The sequence below is a fragment of the Oncorhynchus tshawytscha genome, linkage group LG20, assembly GCF_018296145.1.
Source record: "Oncorhynchus tshawytscha isolate Ot180627B linkage group LG20, Otsh_v2.0, whole genome shotgun sequence".
Classification (NCBI taxonomy): domain Eukaryota; kingdom Metazoa; phylum Chordata; class Actinopteri; order Salmoniformes; family Salmonidae; genus Oncorhynchus; species Oncorhynchus tshawytscha.
In genome coordinates this window covers 47294362-47314503 of record NC_056448.1, presented here as the reverse complement: position 1 = coordinate 47314503, position 20142 = coordinate 47294362, and the positions used below count along the sequence as shown (strand labels likewise).

The window sequence follows — 20142 nt, the reverse complement described above, 5'->3', positions numbered from 1 at the left end:
TACTTTAGACCAGGGCCCTATAGAACCCTATTCCCTATATAGTGCACTACATTAGACCAGGGCCCTATAGGGGCTCTTCACTCTTACCTCTTTAAGGGATCATGACCTCACTATAGAACCCTATTCCCTATATAGTGCACTACTTTAGACCAGGGCCCTATAGGGGCTCTTCACTCTTACCTCTTTAAGGGATCATGACCTCACTATAGAACCCTATTCCCTATATAGTGCACTACATTAGACCAGGGCCCTATAGAACCCTATTCCCTATATAGTGCACTACATTAGACCAGGGCCCTATAGAACCCTATTCCCTATATAGTGCACTACATTAGACCAGGGCTCTATAGGGGCTCTTCACTCTTACCTCTTTAAGGGACCATGACCTCACTATAGAACCCTATTCCCTATATAGTGCACTACATTAGACCAGGGCCCTATAGAACCCTATTCCCTATATAGTGCACTACATTAGACCAGGGCCCTATAGAACCCTATTCCCTATATAGTGCACTACATTAGACCAGGGCCCTATAGAACCCTATTCCCTATATAGTGCACTACATTAGACCAGGGCCCTATAGAACCCTATTCCCTATATAGTGCACTACATTAGACCAGGGCCCTATAGGGGCTCTTCACTCTTACCTCTTTAAGGGATCATGACCTCACTATAGAACCCTATTCCCTATATAGTGCACTACATTAGACCAGGGCCCTATAGGGGCTCTTCACTCTTACCTCTTTAAGGGACCATGACCTCACTATAGAACCCTATTCCCTATATAGTGCACTACTTTAGACCAGGGCCCTATAGGGGCTCTTCACTCTTACCTCTTTAAGGGATCATGACCTCACTATAGAACCCTATTCCCTATATAGTGCACTACTTTAGACCAGGGCCCTATAGGGGCTCTTCACTCTTACCTCTTTAAGGGATCATGACCTCACTATAGAACCCTAATCCCTATATAGTGCACTACATTAGACCAGGGCCCTATAGGGGCTCTTCACTCTTACCTCTTTAAGGGACCATGACCTCACTATAGAACCCTATTCCCTATATAGTGCACTACTTTAGACCAGGGCCCTATAGGGGCTCTTCACTCTTACCTCTTTAAGGGATCATGACCTCACTATAGAACCCTATTCCCTATATAGTGCACTACATTAGACCAGGGCCCTATAGGGGCTCTTCACTCTTACCTCTTTAAGGGACCATGACCTCACTATAGAACCCTAATCCCTATATAGTGCACTACTTTAGACCAGGGCCCTATAGGGGCTCTTCACTCTTACCTCTTTAAGGGACCATGACCTCACTATAGAACCCTATTCCCTATATAGTGCACTACTTTAGACCAGGGCCCTATAGGGGCTCTTCACTCTTACCTCTTTAAGGGACCATGACCTCACTATAGAACCCTATTCCCTATATAGTGCACTACTTTAGACCAGGGCCCTATAGGGGCTCTTCACTCTTACCTCTTTAAGGGACCATGACCTCACTATAGAACCCTATTCCCTATATAGTGCACTACTTTAGACCAGGGCCCTATAGGGGCTCTTCACTCTTACCTCTTTAAGGGACCATGACCTCACTATAGAACCCTATTCCCTATATAGTGCACTACTTTAGACCAGGGCCCTATAGGGCTCTTCACTCTTACCTCTTTAAGGGACCATGACCTCACTATAGAACCCTATTCCCTATATAGTGCACTACTTTAGACCAGGGCCCTATAGGGGCTCTTCACTCTTACCTCTTTAAGGGACCATGACCTCACTATAGAACCCTATTCCCTATATAGTGCACTACTTTAGACCAGGGCCCTATAGGGGCTCTTCACTCTTACCTCTTTAAGGGACCATGACCTCACTATAGAACGCTACAGTCAGAAAGACACTTGTGAATATATTCCTTTATTTATTTAGTGAAGTCCACGTATGTTTCTCTCTCTCTATAAACGTGTCTATAAGCAGTTGATCATTTGTTATAAAAGTCTAAAAATAACTATATTCCCTTTACAACCAACAAAAACTACAAATGAAAAAAGGAAAATAGTTAGCAATATACAAATTCAGAAGTTCAAATAATAATAATAAAATAATATTGCTCAATATTCGCCTTTTTATAAAAAATATAGTATTTAAGTGCAAAATTCTGACACAAAAAAAAATAATAATCATTTAGTAAAATAATCATTGCACTGGTATGTACAGATATGTACATAAGTCCAAAAAGGCTTTGCTTTGAAGGTGAGTTGGGTATCAATGACGTTGTGACAGTCCGTTTACTAAACAAGCAGACCGACTCTGAATGTCCCCTACGAGGCAAAGTTACTGGTGATTTAATAACAAAGTGAGCGTAATCTTCACTAATTAAACCAAAAAATATACGGCAATCTTAACTTTATATTAAAACGGTTTATTAATATATAATATTTATATCTGTGTGGATATTGTTCATAACTTTCTAGGAGATAGAACATGTGGTTGAGGAGAAAACGGTCTAATTCATCGACAATATAATTGCTTTTAATAAACTTAACAACATTGACAACAATACATGCTGACAAAATAAAATAAATAAGTGTAAAAAATACAAATATATATTTCATACTGAAACTCTCATATTAAACACCAATGATATTCACTAAGTTGATGCTTTATATTCAAGATAATATTGTACAGCTTTGTAATTATATATATTTTTATTTTAAAATATTATTTAATTATGTCATATTTCACAATTACAGACACCTGTGATAATCTGAAGTATCCAAACGGGCCACTAGATGTCTTGTAATAGATTACATAAAATCCTTGAAAGTTACCAAAAATGCTGGTAGTTTACTGGTAAATTTTCCAGTAATATACCCTCCCTTTGCAACCCCAGTGCTTTAGTGACACCATATTTCATATAGTGTGCACTACATAGGGACCAGGGTTCCATTGTGGAGGAACCCTCTTCTGTGTATAGGATGTCTGTCTTCATCTTCTGCCTTTGGAAGAAAGGACACTGTGGAGAAAGACAAACCACAGACCATTAGTACAAACAGAATGTAAAGGCTAGCAGGCAGGAACATAAACACCTACCCTAAAGGCAACACACACAAGGGGGGAGAGAGAGAGACAGGGGGAGAGAGAGACAGGGGAGAGAGAGAGAGACAGGGGAGGAGAGAGAGACAGGGAGGAGAGAGAGAGACAGGGGAGGAGAGACAGGGGAGGAGAGAGAGACAGGGGAGGAGAGACAGAGAGAGAGAGAGACAGGGGAGGAGAGAGAGAGACAGGGGGAGAGAGAGAGACAGGGGAGAGAGAGAGACAGGGGGAGAGAGAGAGACAGGGGGAGAGAGAGATGGGGGAGAGAGAGAGAGAGACAGGGGGAGAGAGAGATGGGGAGAGAGAGATGGGGGAGAGAGATGGGGGAGAGAGAGAGGGAGAGAGGGGGAGAGAGAGAGAGGGGGAGAGAGAGAGACAGGGGAGGAGAGAGAGACAGGGGAGGAGAGAGAGACAGGGGAGGAGAGAGAGACAGGGGAGGAGAGAGAGACAGGGGAGGAGAGAGAGACAGGGGAGGAGAGAGAGACAGGGGAGGAGAGAGAGAGACAGGGGGAGAGAGAGAGACAGGGGGAGAGAGAGAGACAGGGGAGAGAGAGAGAGACAGGGGGAGAGAGAGACAGGGGAGGAGAGAGAGAGACAGGGGGAGAGAGACGGGAGGGGAGAGAGACAGGAGGGGAGAGAGGCAGAAGGGGAGAGAGAGACAGGAGGGGAGAGAGGAGGGAGAGAGAGAGGAGGGAGAGGGGACTGTGGCTGGGGAGAGAGAGATGAGAGAGAGAGGGGGAGAGAGAGATGGAGAGAGAGAGGAGAGAGGAGGGAGAGGGACTGTGGCTGGGGAGAGAGAGATGGAGAGAGAGAAGAGGGAGAGGGGACTGTGGCTGGGGAGAGAGAGATGGAGAGAGAGAGGGGGAGAGAGGGATGGTGAGAGAGAGATGGAGAGAGAGAGGAGGGAGAGGGGACTGTGGCTGGGGAGAGAGAGATGGAGAGAGAGAGGGGGAGAGAGAGATGGTGAGAGAGAGGAGAGAGAGAGGAGGGAGAGGGGACTGTGGCTGGGGAGAGAGAGAGATGGAGAGAGAGAGGAGGGAGAGGGGACTGTGGCTGGGGAGAGAGAGATGGAGAGAGAGAGGAGGGAGAGGGGACTGTGGCTGGGGAGAGAGATGGAGAGAGGAGGGAGAGGGGACTGTGGCTGGGGAGAGAAAGATGGAGAGAGAGAGGGGGAGAGGGGACTGTGGCTGGGGAGAGAAAGATGGAGAGAGAGAGGAGGGAGAGGGGACTGTGGCTGGGGAGAGAGAGATGGAGAGAGAGAGGAGGGAGAGGGGACTGTGGCTGGGGAGAGAGAGATGGAGAGAGAGAGGGGACTGTGGCTGGGGAGAGAGAGATGGAGAGAGAGGGGGAGAGAGATGGTGAGAGAGAGAGGAGAGAGGGGACTGTGGCTGGGGAGAGAAAGATGGAGAGAGGAGGGAGAGGGGACTGTGGCTGGGGAGAGAAAGATGGAGAGAGAGGAGGGAGAGGGGACTGTGGCTGGGGAGAGAGAGATGGTGAGAGAGAGATGGAGAGAGAGAGGATGGAGAGGGGACTGTGGCTGGGGAGAGAGAGATAGAGAGAGAGAGGAGGGAGAGGGGAATGTGGCTGGGGAGAGAGAGATGGAGAGAGAGAGGAGGGAGAGGGACTGTGGCTGGGGAGAAAGATGAGGGGAAGGGAGGCAGAGGGGGAGAGAGGGGGAGATTGTTTATTATTTCACTTTTGTATATTATCTAACTCACTTGCTTTGGCAATGTTAACACATGTTTCCCATGCCTATAAAGCCCTTGAATTGAATTGAAAGGAGAGAGAGAGTGAGAGAGAAAGAGTGCATGCAGAATTCTGCAAAAATGTCCTCTGTGTACAACGAAAAACACCAAATAATGCATGCAGAGCAGAATTAGGCCGATACCTGCTAATGATCAAAATCCAGAAAATATATTTTAAAATGTACGACCGCCTAAAAGGAAGCGATTCCCAAACCTTCCGTAACAAAGCCATCACCTACAGAGAGATGAACCTGGAATAGAGTCCCCTAAGCAAGCTGGTTCTGGGGCTCTGTTCACAAACACACCCTACAGAGCCATCACCTACAGAGAGATGAACCTGGAGAAGAGTCCCCTAAGCAAGCTGGACCTGGAGCTCTGTTCATAAACACACCCTACAGAGCCATCTCCTACAGAGAGATGAACCTACCTGTTGCTGTCCTGGGGCTCTGTGGAGTCTGTTTGTGTTTGTGAACAGAGCCCCAGGACCAGCTTGCTTAGGGAACTCTTCTCCAGGTTCATCTCTCTGTAGGTGATGGCTCTGTAGGGTGTGTTTGTGAACAGAGCCCCAGGACCAGCTTGCTTAGGGGACTCTTCTCCAGGTTCATCTCTCCAGGACAGCAACAGCAACACAGACCCAAGCAAATCATGAGAAAACAAAAAGATAATTACTTGACACATTGGAAATAATTTACATAAAAACTGAGCTGACTAGAATGGTATTTTTCCCTAAACAGAGAGTACACAGTAGCAGAATATCTGACCACTGTGACTGACCCAAACTTAAGGAAAGCTTTGACTATGTACAGACTCAGTGAGTATAGCCTTGCTATTGAGAAAGGCCGCCGTAGGCAGACATGGCTCTCAAGAGAAGACAGGCTATGTGCTCACTGCCCACAAAATGAGGTGGAAACTGAGCTGCACTTCCAAACCTCCTGCCCAATGTATGACCATATTAGAGACACATATTTCCCTCAGATTACACAGATCCACAAAGAATTTGAAAACAAATCCAATTTTGATGAACTCCCATATCTACTGGGTGAAATTCCACAGTGTGCCATCACAGCAGCAAGATGTGTGACCTGTTGCCACGAGAAAAGGGCAACCAGTGAAGAACAAACACCATTGTAAATACAACCCATATTTATGTTTATTTATTTTCCCTTTTGTACCTTAAACATTTGCACATCGTTACAACACTGTATATACAGTGCCTTGCGAAAGTATTCGGCCCCCTTGAACTTAGCGACCTTTTGCCACATTTCAGGCTTCAAACATAAAGATATAAAACTGTATTTTTTGTGAAGAATCAACAACAAGTGGGACACAATCATGAAGTGGAACGACATTTATTGGATATTTCAAACTTTTTTAACAAATCAAAAACTGAAAAATTGGGCGTGCAAAATTATTCAGCCCCTTTACTTTCAGTGCAGCAAACTCTCTCCAGAAGTTCAGTGAGGATCTCTGAATGATCCAATGGTGTATTGTACAAAGTTCAAGGGGGCCGAATACTTTCGCAAGGCACTGTATATATATAATATGACATTTGAAATGTCTTTATTCTTTTGGAACTTCTGTATGTGTGATGTTTACTGTTAATTTTTTATTGTTTATTTCACTTTATATATTATCTACCTCACTTGCTTTGGCAATGTTAACACATGTTTCCCATGCCAATACCCTTGAATTGAGTGAGAGAGAGAAAAGAGAAGAGAGAGAGAAGAGAGAGACATAGAAAAAGAACAGACAAAGATGAAGAGAGAGGAGAGTTGAGCTCAGATCGTGCTCTGTGTTTAAGACCAAGGGCAGACCGTAGAGACGGGGGGAGGTGGGGATCTCTCTCTCCATCTCTCTTTGATGGGGTTCACCAAAAATCAGAACTCATCATGAGGGATTGCAGTGGCTCGCAGGTCTGCATAGACACATCCATACACATGCAGTCAACTGATTTGTGCAGTTTACACTCGGTAACAGTCTTAACTAAAGGCATTATACCACTAGTCAGGGCTGGCACGAGCGTTTTCGGGGCCCTCGAGGGCAAAACATTTTACTGGCACTGTCTTGACAGCGGACAGACAATTTCCGTTTTACAGCTAATTTCCTGCAATTCTATCCATGCGGTGGAGAGAATATTTTTGCAATTTCAAAGCAAATTTCCTGCAATTCTGCAAATGTTGCCATGAATTAAGCCATGATAATATAATATCTGAGTGATTAACAAAATCAATGGAGACCTCCTGGGGGTCAGGGCCCCTAGAGGTCAGGGCCCCTAGGGGTCAGGGCCCCTAGGGGTCAGGGCGCCTAGGGGTCAGGGCCCCTAGGGGTCAGGGCCCCTAGAGGTCAGGGCGCCTAGAGGTCAGGGCGCCTAGAGGTCAGGGCGCCTAGAGGTCAGGGCCCCTGGGCACGTGCCCTGCGTGACCGGTCTGTATTCAGCCATAATTACTACAAGTTTAGATAGCTGACTAGACTAACTACCAATCTAAACATGTTTAGTTGACATGGCTAATTGAGTGATTGTCAGTGATGTAAATAACAAGAGAGAAACTGCTGATGCACAGTCACATGACCAAATGACACCCGGTATCATCACTCTAAATGACACCTGGTGTATTGTACTGTCATCATTCTAAATGACACCTGGTGTATTGTACTGTTCTAACTGTCATCATTCTAAATGACACCTGGTGTATTGTACTGTTCTAACTGTCATCATTCTAAATGACACCTGGTGTATTGTACTGTTCTAACTGTCATCATTCTAAATGACACCTGGTGTATTGTACTGTTCTAACTGTCATCACTCTAAATGACACCTGGTGTATTGTACTGTCATCATTCTAAATGACACCTGGTGTATTGTACTGTCATCATTCTAAATGACACCTGGTGTATTGAACTGTCATCATTCTAAATGACACCTGGTGTATTGTACTGTCATCATTCTAAATGACACCTGGTGTATTGTACTGTCATCATTCTAAATGACACCTGGTGTATTGTACTGTCATCATTCTAAATGACACCTGGTGTATTGTACTGTCATCATTCTAAATGACACCTGGTGTATCGTACTGTCATCACTCTAAATGACACCTGGTGTAGTGTACTGTCATCATTCTAAATGACACCTGGTGTATTGTACTGTTCTAACTGTCATCATTCTAAATGACACCTGGTGTATTGTACTGTCATCATTCTAAATGACACCTGGTGTATTGTACTGTTCTAACTGTCATCATTCTAAATGACACCTGGTGTATTGTACTGTTCTAACTGTCATCATTCTAAATGACACCTGGTGTATTGTACTGTTCTAACTGTCATCATTCTAAATGACACCTGGTGTATTGTACTGTTCTAACTGTCATCATTCTAAATGACACCTGGTGTATTGTACTGTCATCATTCTAAATGACACCTGGTGTATTGAACTGTCATCATTCTAAATGACACCTGGTGTATTGTACTGTCATCATTCTAAATGACACCTGGTGTATTGTACTGTCATCATTCTAAATGACACCTGGTGTATTGTACTGTTCTAACTGTCATCATTCTAAATGACACCTGGTGTATTGTACTGTCATCATTCTAAATGACACCTGGTGTATTGTACTGTTCTAACTGTCATCATTCTAAATGACACCTGGTGTATTGTACTGTCATCATTCTAAATGACACCTGGTGTATTGTACTGTCATCATTCTAAATGACACCTGGTGTATTGTACTGTCATCATTCTAAATGACACCTGGTGTATTGTACTGTCATCATTCTAAATGACACCTGGTGTATTGTACTGTCATCATTCTAAATGACACCTGGTGTATTGTACTGTCATCATTCTAAATGACACCTGGTGTATTGTACTGTTCTAACTGTCATCATTCTAAATGACACCTGGTGTATTGTACTGTCATCATTCTAAATGACACCTGGTGTATTGTACTGTTCTAACTGTCATCATTCTAAATGACTCCTGGTGTATTGTACTGTCATCATTCTAAATGACACCTGGTGTATTGTACTGTTCTAACTGTCATCATTCTAAATGACACCTGGTGTATTGTACTGTCATCATTCTAAATGACACCTGGTGTATTGTACTGTCATCATTCTAAATTACACCTGGTGTATTGTACTGTCATCATTCTAAATGACACCTGGTGTATTGTACTGTCATCATTCTAAATGACACCTGGTGTATTGTACTGTTCTAACTGTCATCATTCTAAATGACACCTGGTGTATTGAACTGTCATCATTCTAAATGACACCTGGTGTATTGTACTGTTCTAACTGTCATCATTCTAAATGACACCTGGTGTATTGTACTGTCATCATTCTAAATGACACCTGGTGTATTGTACTGTCATCATTCTAAATGACACCTGGTGTATTGTACTGTTCTAACTGTCATCATTCTAAATGACACCTGGTGTATTGTACTGTCATCATTCTAAATGACACCTGGTGTATTGTACTGTTCTAACTGTCATCATTCTAAATGACTCCTGGTGTATTGTACTGTCATCATTCTAAATGACACCTGGTGTATTGTACTGTCATCATTCTAAATGACACCTGGTGTATTGTACTGTTCTAACTGTCATCATTCTAAATGACACCTCTCCCCGACTGAGTTCCCTGTTTTAGGAAATTGATCCGCCGGCCTTCAAAAGTGGGGCTGCATGTGTCCCGTAGGCCACAAGTTGCCCATCTCTGCTCTAGGGTATTTGGTATGTGTTCCGTAGGCCACAAGTTACCCATCTCTGCTCTAGGGTATTTGGTATGTGTTCCGTAGGCCACAAGTTACCCATCTCTGCTCTAGGGTATTTGGTGTGTCCTGTAGGCCACAAGTTGCCCATCCCTGCTCTAGGGTATTTGGCATGTGTTCCGTAGGCCACAAGTTTCCCATCCCTGCTGTAGGGTATTTGTCTGAGAGTGGGGGGGTGGGTGTGGTGGTTGAGGGGTTGAGGGTAAGGGAGGAGAAAGGGGATACCTAGTCAGAAGCACAACTGAATGTATTCAACTGAAATGTCTTCTGCATTTAACCCAACCCCTCTGAATCAGAGAGGTGCAGGGGAACAGCCTTAAATCGATGTCCATGTCATTGGTGCCCGGGGAGCAGTTCATGGGTTAAATGCCTTTCTGAAGGGCTGAACGGCTCATTTTTCCACATTGACCGGCTCAAGGATTCAAACAAGCAACCTTTGGGGTTCTGTCCCAATGCTCTTAATCGTTAGGCTATCTACCACCCCCTGCAGGGAACAGCAGGGCGTGTGTGTGATGGTTGGGAAAAGGTGAAGAGGGGATTGAGGTAAAGGGAGGGAGAGCAGCGGGGGGGGTGGCTTCAGGAGAGAAAGAGCATCTGACAGAACAGAGATAAACGTGTTAGAGTTCAGTAACAGGAAGACTAGCCATGTCTCTCCATAAAGGCTTCAGACCCTGAGGAGAGGAGAGCAAGGGGGAGGAGAGGAGACGGGACGAGACGAGACGAGACGAGAGGAGAGGAGAGGAGAGGAGAGGAGAGAGAGAGAGGAGAGGAGAGGAGAGGAGAGGAGAGGAGAGGAGAGGAGAGGAGAGGAGAGGAGAGGAGAGGAGAGGAGAGGAGAGGAGAGGAGAGGAGAGGAGAGGAGAGGAGAGGAGAGGAGAGGAGAGGAGAGATTAGGCCTGCACTCATGGTATTAAACTGATATGTAAAAAAAAAAACTTAGGAAACTGCATACCAATAGCATATCAGCCGACGGGTCAGTAAAAAGCCCAGAATCAATCTAAAAACATTATAGCACGTAATTAGCATCTCCGCTAGTAAAAAAGGCTTTCACTTTAAACCAGTTAAGAAAAGTCTCTAATTAGGACGAACTGGTCGCGTTTTTTTAAGTCTTCGCCTGCAGTGCACCCATTAATTATACATCCTTTACGTAAGAGGAGACATAGGGAGGCAGAAGAGAGGCTGATTACTTAAATAATCAGATATCAACGTGTCTCCTCTCCCACTAACACTGACAGCTGGAGGGAAACATAGCATGTAAATGCATTGAAGAGGAGGGTTAACTACAGTGTTCCTCAGAGTGTTCAATCCTATATAGACAGATTAACATGTAATACACACACACACACACACACACACACACACACACACACACACACACACACACACACACACACACACACACAGACACACACACACACACACACACACAGACACACACACAGACACACACACATGTGTATGTAACCAATAACATCTGCTAACCATGTGTATGTAACCAATAACATCTGCTAACCATGTGACCAATAACATCTGCTAACCATGTAACCAATAACATCTGCTAACCATGTGACCAATAACATCTGCTAACCATGTAACCAATAACATCTGCTAACCATGTGTATGTGACCAATAACATCTGCTAACCATGTGACCAATAACATCTGCTACCCATGTGACCAATAACATCTGCTAACCATGTGACCAATAACATCTGCTAACCATGTGACCAATAACATCTGCTACCCATGTGTATGTGACCAATAACATCTGCTAACCATGTGACCAATAACATCTGCTAACCATGTGTATGTGACCAATAACATCTGCTAACCATGTGACCAATAACATCTGCTAACCATGTGACCAATAACATCTGCTAACCATGTGACCAATAACATCTGCTAACCATGTGTATGTGACCAATAACATCTGCTAACCATGTGACCAATAACATCTGCTACCCATGTAACCAATAACATCTGCTAACCATGTGTATGTGACCAATAACATCTGCTAACCATGTGACCAATAACATCTGCTACCCATGTGACCAATAACATCTGCTACCCATGTGACCAATAACATCTGCTAACCATGTGTATGTGACCAATAACATCTGCTAACCATGTGACCAATAACATCTGCTACCCATGTGACCAATAACATCTGCTAACCATGTGTATGTGACCAATAACATCTGCTACCCATGTGTATGTGACCAATAACATCTGCTAACCATGTGTATGTGACCAATAACATCTGCTAACCATGTGACCAATAACATCTGCTACCCATGTGACCAATAACATCTGCTAACCATGTGACCAATAACATCTGCTAACCATGTGACCAATAACATCTGCTACCCATGTGTATGTGACCAATAACATCTGCTAACCATGTGACCAATAACATCTGCTAACCATGTGTATGTGACCAATAACATCTGCTACCCATGTGTATGTGACCAATAACATCTGCTAACCATGTGTATGTGACCAATAACATCTGCTAACCATGTGACCAATAACATCTGCTAACCATGTGACCAATAACATCTGCTAACCATGTGACCAATAACATCTGCTAACCATGTGACCAATAACATCTGCTAACCATGTGACCAATAACATCTGCTAACCATGTGACCAATAACATCTGCTAACCATGTGACCAATAGCACCTGCTAACCATGTGACCAATAACATCTGCTAACCATGTGACCAATAGCACCTGCTAACCATGTGACCAATAACATCTGCTAACCATGTGACCAATAACATCTGCTAACCATGTGACCAATAACATCTGCTAACCATGTGACCAATAACATCTGCTAACCATGTGACCAATAACATCTGCTAACCATGTGACCAATAACATCTGCTAACCATGTGACCAATAACATCTGCTAACCATGTGACCAATAACATCTGCTAACCATGTGACCAATAACATCTGCTACCCATGTGTATGTGACCAATAACATCTGCTACCCATGTGTATGTGACCAATAACATCTGCTAACCATGTGACCAATAACATCTGCTACCCATGTGTATGTGACCAATAACATCTGCTAACCATGTGACCAATAACATCTGCTAACCATGTGTATGTGACCAATAACATCTGCTACCCATGTGTATGTGACCAATAACATCTGCTAACCATGTGACCAATAACATCTGCTAACCATGTGTATGTGACCAATAACATCTGCTAACCATGTGACCAATAACATCTGCTAACCATGTGTATGTGACCAATAACATCTGCTAACCATGTGACCAATAACATCTGCTAACCATGTGACCAATAACATCTGCTAACCATGTGACCAATAACATCTGCTAACCATGTGTATGTGACCAATAACATCTGCTAACCATGTGACCAACAACATCTGCTAACCATGTGTATGTGACCAATAACATCTGCTAACCATGTGACCAATAACATCTGCTAACCATGTGTATGTGACCAATAACATCTGCTAACCATGTGACCAATAACATCTGCTAACCATGTGACCAATAACATCTGCTAACCATGTGTATGTGACCAATAACATCTGCTAACCATGTGACCAATAACATCTGCTAACCATGTGACCAATAACATCTGCTAACCATGTGTATGTGACCAATAACATGTGATTTTGATTTGACTGGAATAAAGGCATCCAATTGTTGTTACTGAAACACCCAAAGTCATCCAATAGTTATGAGAGGATTTGAAGCAATGTGGTCAACTATTTCAGATACCATTTCGCCATGAAAGAAGAGACCATGACGTAAAACATTTTTTGTGATGTTTGGCAAAACTAGGTTCATTTAAAAACCTTTGCTGTGCTCTGTCCTTAGGAGCATATTCAATCAAAACATCTGGCCTGCATGGACCTCTGGAGGAATATTTTTTGGAAAAGTAAGCAAGCACCAACAAGCTTCATGAAGACGCCCTCGGAGACGCCCTCGGAGACGCCCTCGGAGACGCCATGCCCTCGGAGACGCCCTCAGAGGCGCCACGCCCTCTGAGACGCCCTCAGAGTCGCCCTCGGAGACGCCCTTAGAGACGACCCTCAGAGACGCCACGCCCTCAGAGACGCCCTGAGAGACGACCCTCAGAGACGCCCTCAGAGACGCCCTCAGAGACGCCACGCCCTCGGAGACGCCCTCAGAGACGCCCTCAGAGACGCCACGCCCTCGGAGACACCCTCAGAGACGCCCTCAGAGACGCCACGCCCTAGGAGACGCCATCAGAGACGCCCTCAGAGACGCCACGCCCTCGGAGACGCCTTCAGAAACGCCCTCAGAGACGCCACGCCCTCGGAGACGCCCACAGAGACGCCCTCAGAGACGCCACGCCCTCGGAGACGCCCACAGAGACGCCCTCAGAGACGCCCTCAGAGACGCCCTCTGGTGGTCGAACTAGCGTCAACGGCAACAACGGCTGTCCTCCAACATGCCCATAACGCACTGCGTTCAGCGAGCTGTGTTGCGCGGCATGACGTAACTTTTAAAATGAGGACCCACTGTGTGCGTAGACTACATTATTTCTGTGCGATAGGATTAAGAGCACGACATCATAACCTATTTCATCTCAGAGCCTATACCAAGACAGGGGATAGAAACGCTATCTTCTATTGACAAACTAAATATTGAAGAAAAAACTTGTACTTTGTATAAAAGTGTAGGCTTTAGCATTTACATTTAAACTTGTTCGAAATGACGATCAATCGATCAATCAATCATTCTGGCAGAATGTGAGGCCAGTGTTTGGCGCTCGCTAAGCGACATGCATTTTTAGTTTTGGAAAATTCAACATCCTGTCCACATCTTTATAGAAACGTGATCAAGTTTGCCATCACACTTTCTCTCGCGGCCCAGTTCCAACATCTCCAACTCACACGGCCCAGTTCCAACATATCCAACTCACACGGCCCAGTTCCAACATCTCCAACTCACACGGCCCAGTTCCAACATCTCCAACTCACACGGCCCAGTTCCAACATCTCCAACTCACACGGCCCAGTTCCAACATCTCCATTAATTAACACGCCCTGCTGTAATTAACACGCCCTGCTGTAATTAACACGCCCTGCTGTAATTAACAGGTCCTGCTGTAATTAACACGCCCTGCTGTAATTAACAGGTCCTGCTGTAATTAACAGGTCCTGCTGTAATTAACAGGTCCTGCTGTAATTAACACGTCCTGTTGTAATTAACACGTCCTGTTGTAATTAACACGTCCTGTTGTAATTAACACGTCCTGTTGTAATTAACATGTCCTGCTGTAATTAACATGGACCTAAAAGAGAAGTGCACAGCCACTTTTAGTAACCTCCGCCAGCAGTTAGGAAACGTTAATAAAAACATGATTAGACAGAAATAATCACTTTCTTTTCCTCCTCGTTCCGTATACTGCTGACTGATGCTAAGGCTGGGGATTTTGGGGCTCTGCAGGGAGTGGAGATTAGAGGTTGTTGTGTGTGTGTGTGTGTGTGTGTGTGTGTGTGTGAGAGACAAAGTCGTAATAGCATACCAGTGTCTATTCTCCCACTCCGTACTGCACTGCAGGCTAATTGGTGGGAAGGCGGAGTCTACTGTACACTGGATAATCAGATGAAGCAGAGAGGGTACTGTAGAATACCCAGGGGACGGCTGGCAGGACGTTGTCTGTTCCAGAATGGCATCCTTACTCCATACATAGCCTATTACTTTTATCATGGCTTGTATGGGAGCCATATCGGCTCTGGTCAAATGTAGTGCACTACGAAGGGTCCAAATGTAGTGCACTACGAAGGGTCCAAATGTAGTGCACTACGAAGGGTCCAAATGTAGTGCACTACGAAGGGTCCAAATGTAATGCACTACGAAGGGTCCAAATGTAGTGCACTACGAAGGGTTCATATGTAGTGCACTACGAAGGGTCCAAATGTAGTGCACTATGAAGGGGTTCATATGTAGTGCACTATGAAGGGGTTCATATGTAGTGCACTATGAAGGGTTCATATGTAGTGCACTACGAAGGGTCCAAATGTAGTGCACTATGAAGGGTTCAAATGTAGTGCACTGTGAAGGGTTCATATGTAGTGCACTATGAAGGGTTCAAATGTAGGGGTTGTATTACAGACTGAATAATAACCAGGGGTCGTATTACAGACAGAATAATAACCAGGGGTTGTATTACAGACTGAATAATAACCAGGGGTCGTGTTACAGACAGAATAATAACCAGGGGTCGTATTACAGACAGAATAATAACCAGGAGTCGTGTTACAGACTGAATAATAACCAGGGGTCGTATTACAGACAGAATAATAACCAGGGGTCGTGTTACAGACAGAATAATAACCAGGGGTTGTGTTACAGACAGAATAATAACCAGGGGTCGTGTTACAGACAGAATAATAACCAGGGGTCGTGTTACAGACAGAATAATAACCAGGGGTTGTGTTACAGACAGAATAATAACCAGGGGTCGTATTACAGACAGAATAATAACCAGGGGTCGTATTACAGACAGAATAATAACCAGGAGTCGTGTTACAGACTGAATAATAACCAGGGGTCGTATTACAGACAGAATAATAACCAGGAGTCGTGTTACAGACTGAATAATAACCAGGGGTCGTGTTACAGACAGAATAATAACCAGGAGTCGTGTTACAGACTGAATAATAACCAGGGGTCGTATTACAGACAGAATAATAACCAGGAGTCGTGTTACAGACTGAATAATAACCAGGGGTCGTATTACAGACAGAATAATAACCAGGGTCGTGTTACAGACAGAATAATAACCAGGGGTCGTATTACAGACTGAATAATAACCAGGGGTCGTATTACAGACTGAATAATAACCCTGGGTAATATGTTCTGGAACCGGAGATCTAAAATGTTTTTGCTGGACCTCAGTCCTGCTTCAGTTGCACTTCTCCACTAGGATGAAATATATCTGCTCTGGTCATTGGATCACCAGATAGTTCAGACTGATGTGTAGGCTACCTCCAGTGTAGTTTTTTGGTTTCCTGTGTTAGCTGGTTTGGTTCGCTGTGTTAGCTGGTTTGGTTCGCTGTGTTAGCTGGTTTGGTGTGTCAGCTGGTTTGCTGTGTCAGCTGGTTTGCTGTGTCAGCTGGTTTGCTGTGTCAGCTGGCTTGCTGTGTTAGCTGGTTTGCTGTGTTAGATGGAGAGGGATGAGGTACAGAGGTAGTGTATTTGTCATGTTTGATGGGTCAGCATTGGGCAAAGGAGGAATAGGCTTGTTTAAAAGGCCTGGCCTGGTCACTACAACACACCACTGGCCTGGTCACTACAACACACCACTGGCCTAGTCACTACAACACACTACTGGTCACTACAACACACTACTGGCATGGCCACTACAACACACTACTGGTCACTACAACACACTACTGGCCTGGTCACAACAACACACTACTGGTCACTACAACACACTACTGGCCTGGTCACAACAACACACTACTGGTCACTACAACACACTACTGGACTGGCCTGGTCACTACAACACACTACTGGACTGGCCTGGCCCCTACAACACACTACTGGCCTGGTCACTACAACACACTACTGGCCTGGCCACTACAACACACTACTGGCCTGGCCACTACAACACACTACTGGCCTGGCCACTACAACACACTACTGGCCTGGCCACTACAGCACACTACTGGCCTGGCCACTACAACACACTACTGGCCTGGCCACTGCAATACACTACTGGCCTGGTCACTACAACACACTACTGGCCTGGCCACTACAACACACTACTGGCCTGGCCACTACAACACACTACTGGCCTGGTCACTACAACACACTACTGGCCTGGCCACTACAACACACTACTGGCCTGGTCACTACAACACACACACACTACTGGCCTGGTCACTACAACACACTACTGGCCTGGTCACTACAACACACTACTGGCCTGGTCACTACAACACACTACTGGCCTGGTCACTACAACACACTACTGGCCTGGTCACTACAACACACTACTGGCCTGGTCACTACAACACACTACTGGTAGCTAAGTCTCGGTGAAAGGATCCCTATATTATTCTACACAGAAGTAGCATTGACCAATCATATTCCCATCGAAGTCAAGGCATTCCTTTCCATGCTTCTAACTAAGTCTCCGTGAATGGATCCCTTTTCTCTATGCACGGATTTCCATTCGCTAACTCTACATAAATCTACATAAATCTACATAAATTAACAGTATTTTCCTGAGAGAAACCGACTCTTTATTAATTGGGTTTAAAAGATACATCAGGGTTGATGCATTGACACACAAACATTTACCTTGCAGTCTGGTTGGCTAAACACTACTGTGGCTTGAATGAATCCAAATACTATTCACTTTGCTGCCACTTGGCCGTTTGGATTTCAGTTGGTGCGTTGTGTTTTTAATTTGCATTGTTCTCTGTATATGAATCTCCAGATGAAGACTCATATAGCAGCCTATTTATTCATCACACCCACACAGAAATCAATCGATGTACTGATAAGCTACCAAGGGAGTTAAAAATACTTTTTATTTTTATTTAAATGCACTTGTTTACAAAACATCTCTAACTCTACAGCAAACAGATGGTCGTACACCAACACTAAAAACACACACTAAACAAGGAAGTAATGGCAAAACCTAGACGTGCTCAGCCAGAGACATGCCAGAGTTAAACTGGAAAATGGTCCCCTTCGGACTGGGGAGCTAACTTCATGAAATGAGAAGGTAGTGTGTGTGTGTGGGGGGGGACTATTCATTTCCTTCAAACATTCATTACAGGAAGCTAAAAAAAAAAGATGAAGGGGGCTGGAAACCTATTCCATTTATAGTGCACTACTTTTGACTGGGCCCCTAGGCCTACATAGGGTGCCATTGGGGACGCAGAGACAAGATCTTTCAGCTGAGAGCAGCAGCAGAGGGGGAGGGAGGATGTGGCCCTAGCTGTCTGGAGGCAGGTGACCTTTGACCCCTGTCATGGAAGCAAGGCTTGAAACGATTGAAGAATGAGGACCTGAATATTTCGTGGTGGCTACCGCCCTGCCCCGCCTCCTGGGATACAGCCTGAGATACAGACCTTCACATTACCAACAAAACCAGTTTGAGAGAGAGAGAGAGATGGAAGGGGACCATGGGACAACATCTTAAACTCACTCAACCTACAAGCACATTCAATAAAACAAAAAAAGGTAGTAAACCAAGGAGCGTGAAACCTGTAACTTGCATTGAATCATGCTACTAGCTGGATGCTAACGGTCTATGTACGGATGGATGGTGAATCATGCTACTAGCTGGATGCTACAGGTCTATATATGGATGGATGGTGAATCATGCTACTAGCTGGATGCTAACGGTCTATGTACGGATGGATGGTGAATCATGCTACTAGCTGGATGCTACAGGTCTATGTATGGATGGATGGTGAATCATGCTACTAGCTGGATGCTAACGGTCTATGTACGGATGGATGGTGAATCATGCTACTAGCTGGATGCTTCAGGTCTATGTATGGATGGATGGTGAATCATGCTACTAGCTGGATGCTTCAGGTCTATGTATGGATGGATGGTGAATCATGCTACTAGCTGGATGCTTCAGGTCTATATATGGATGGATGGTGAATCATGCTACTAGCTGGATGCTTCAGGTCTATGTACGGATGGATGGTGAATCATGCTACTAGCTGGACGGTCTATGTATGGATGGATGGTGAATCATGCTACTAGCTGGATGCTAACGGTCTATGTATGGATGGATGGTGCAGCAGTAGCAGTAGCAGCAGTAGTAATAGTAGCAGTATTAGTAGTAGTAGTAGTAGTAGTAGTAGTAGTAGTAGTAGTATTAGTAGTAGTAGTAATAGTAGCAATAGCAGTAGCAGTAGTAGTAATAGCAGCAGTAATAGCAGCAGCAGCAGTAGCAGTAGCAGCAGCAGTAGTAGCAGCAGCAGCAGTAGCAGCAGCAGCAGCAGCAGCAGCAGCAGCAGCAGTAGCAGCAGCAGTAGCAGCAGTAGCAGCAGCAGCAGTAGCAGTAGCAGCAGCAGCAGCAGCGCAGCAGCAGCAGTAGCAGCAAGTAGCAGCAGCAGCAGCAGCAGTAGCAGTAGCAGCAGCAGCAGCAGCAGCAGCAGCAGCAGTAGCAGCAGTAGTATCAGCAGTAACAGCAGCAGTAGTAGCAGCAGCAATAGTAATAATAGTAGTAGCAGTAGTAGTAGTAATAATAGTAGTAACAGTAGTAGTAGTAATAATAGTAGTAACAGTAGTAGTAGTAATAATAGTAGTAGCAGTAGTAGCAGTAGTAGGGGTAGTAGCAGCAGTAGCAGCAGCAGTAGTAGTAGCAGCAGCAGCAGTAATAATAGTAGTAACAGCAGTAGTAGTAGTAGTAGTAGTAGCAGTAGTAATAATAGTAGTAACAGTAGTAGTAGTAGTAGTAGTAGTAGTAGTAGCAGTAGTAATAATAGTAGTAACAGTAGTAGTAGTAGTAGTAGTA

At 44.7% G+C, this 20142-nt stretch overlaps 1 protein-coding gene across 1 annotated transcript in view; it reads right to left on the bottom strand.

Moving 5' to 3' along the window:
• Positions 1-1907: 1907 nt before the first annotated feature.
• Positions 1908-20142, bottom strand: part of LOC112235855 (methyl-CpG-binding domain protein 2) — an 88634-nt gene continuing 70399 nt past the window's right edge. Inside the window, exon 7 of the mRNA XM_042302762.1 lies at positions 1908-3022. The gene's annotated coding sequence lies outside the window, so the exon portion shown is untranslated. The remainder of the gene's footprint in view (positions 3023-20142) is intronic.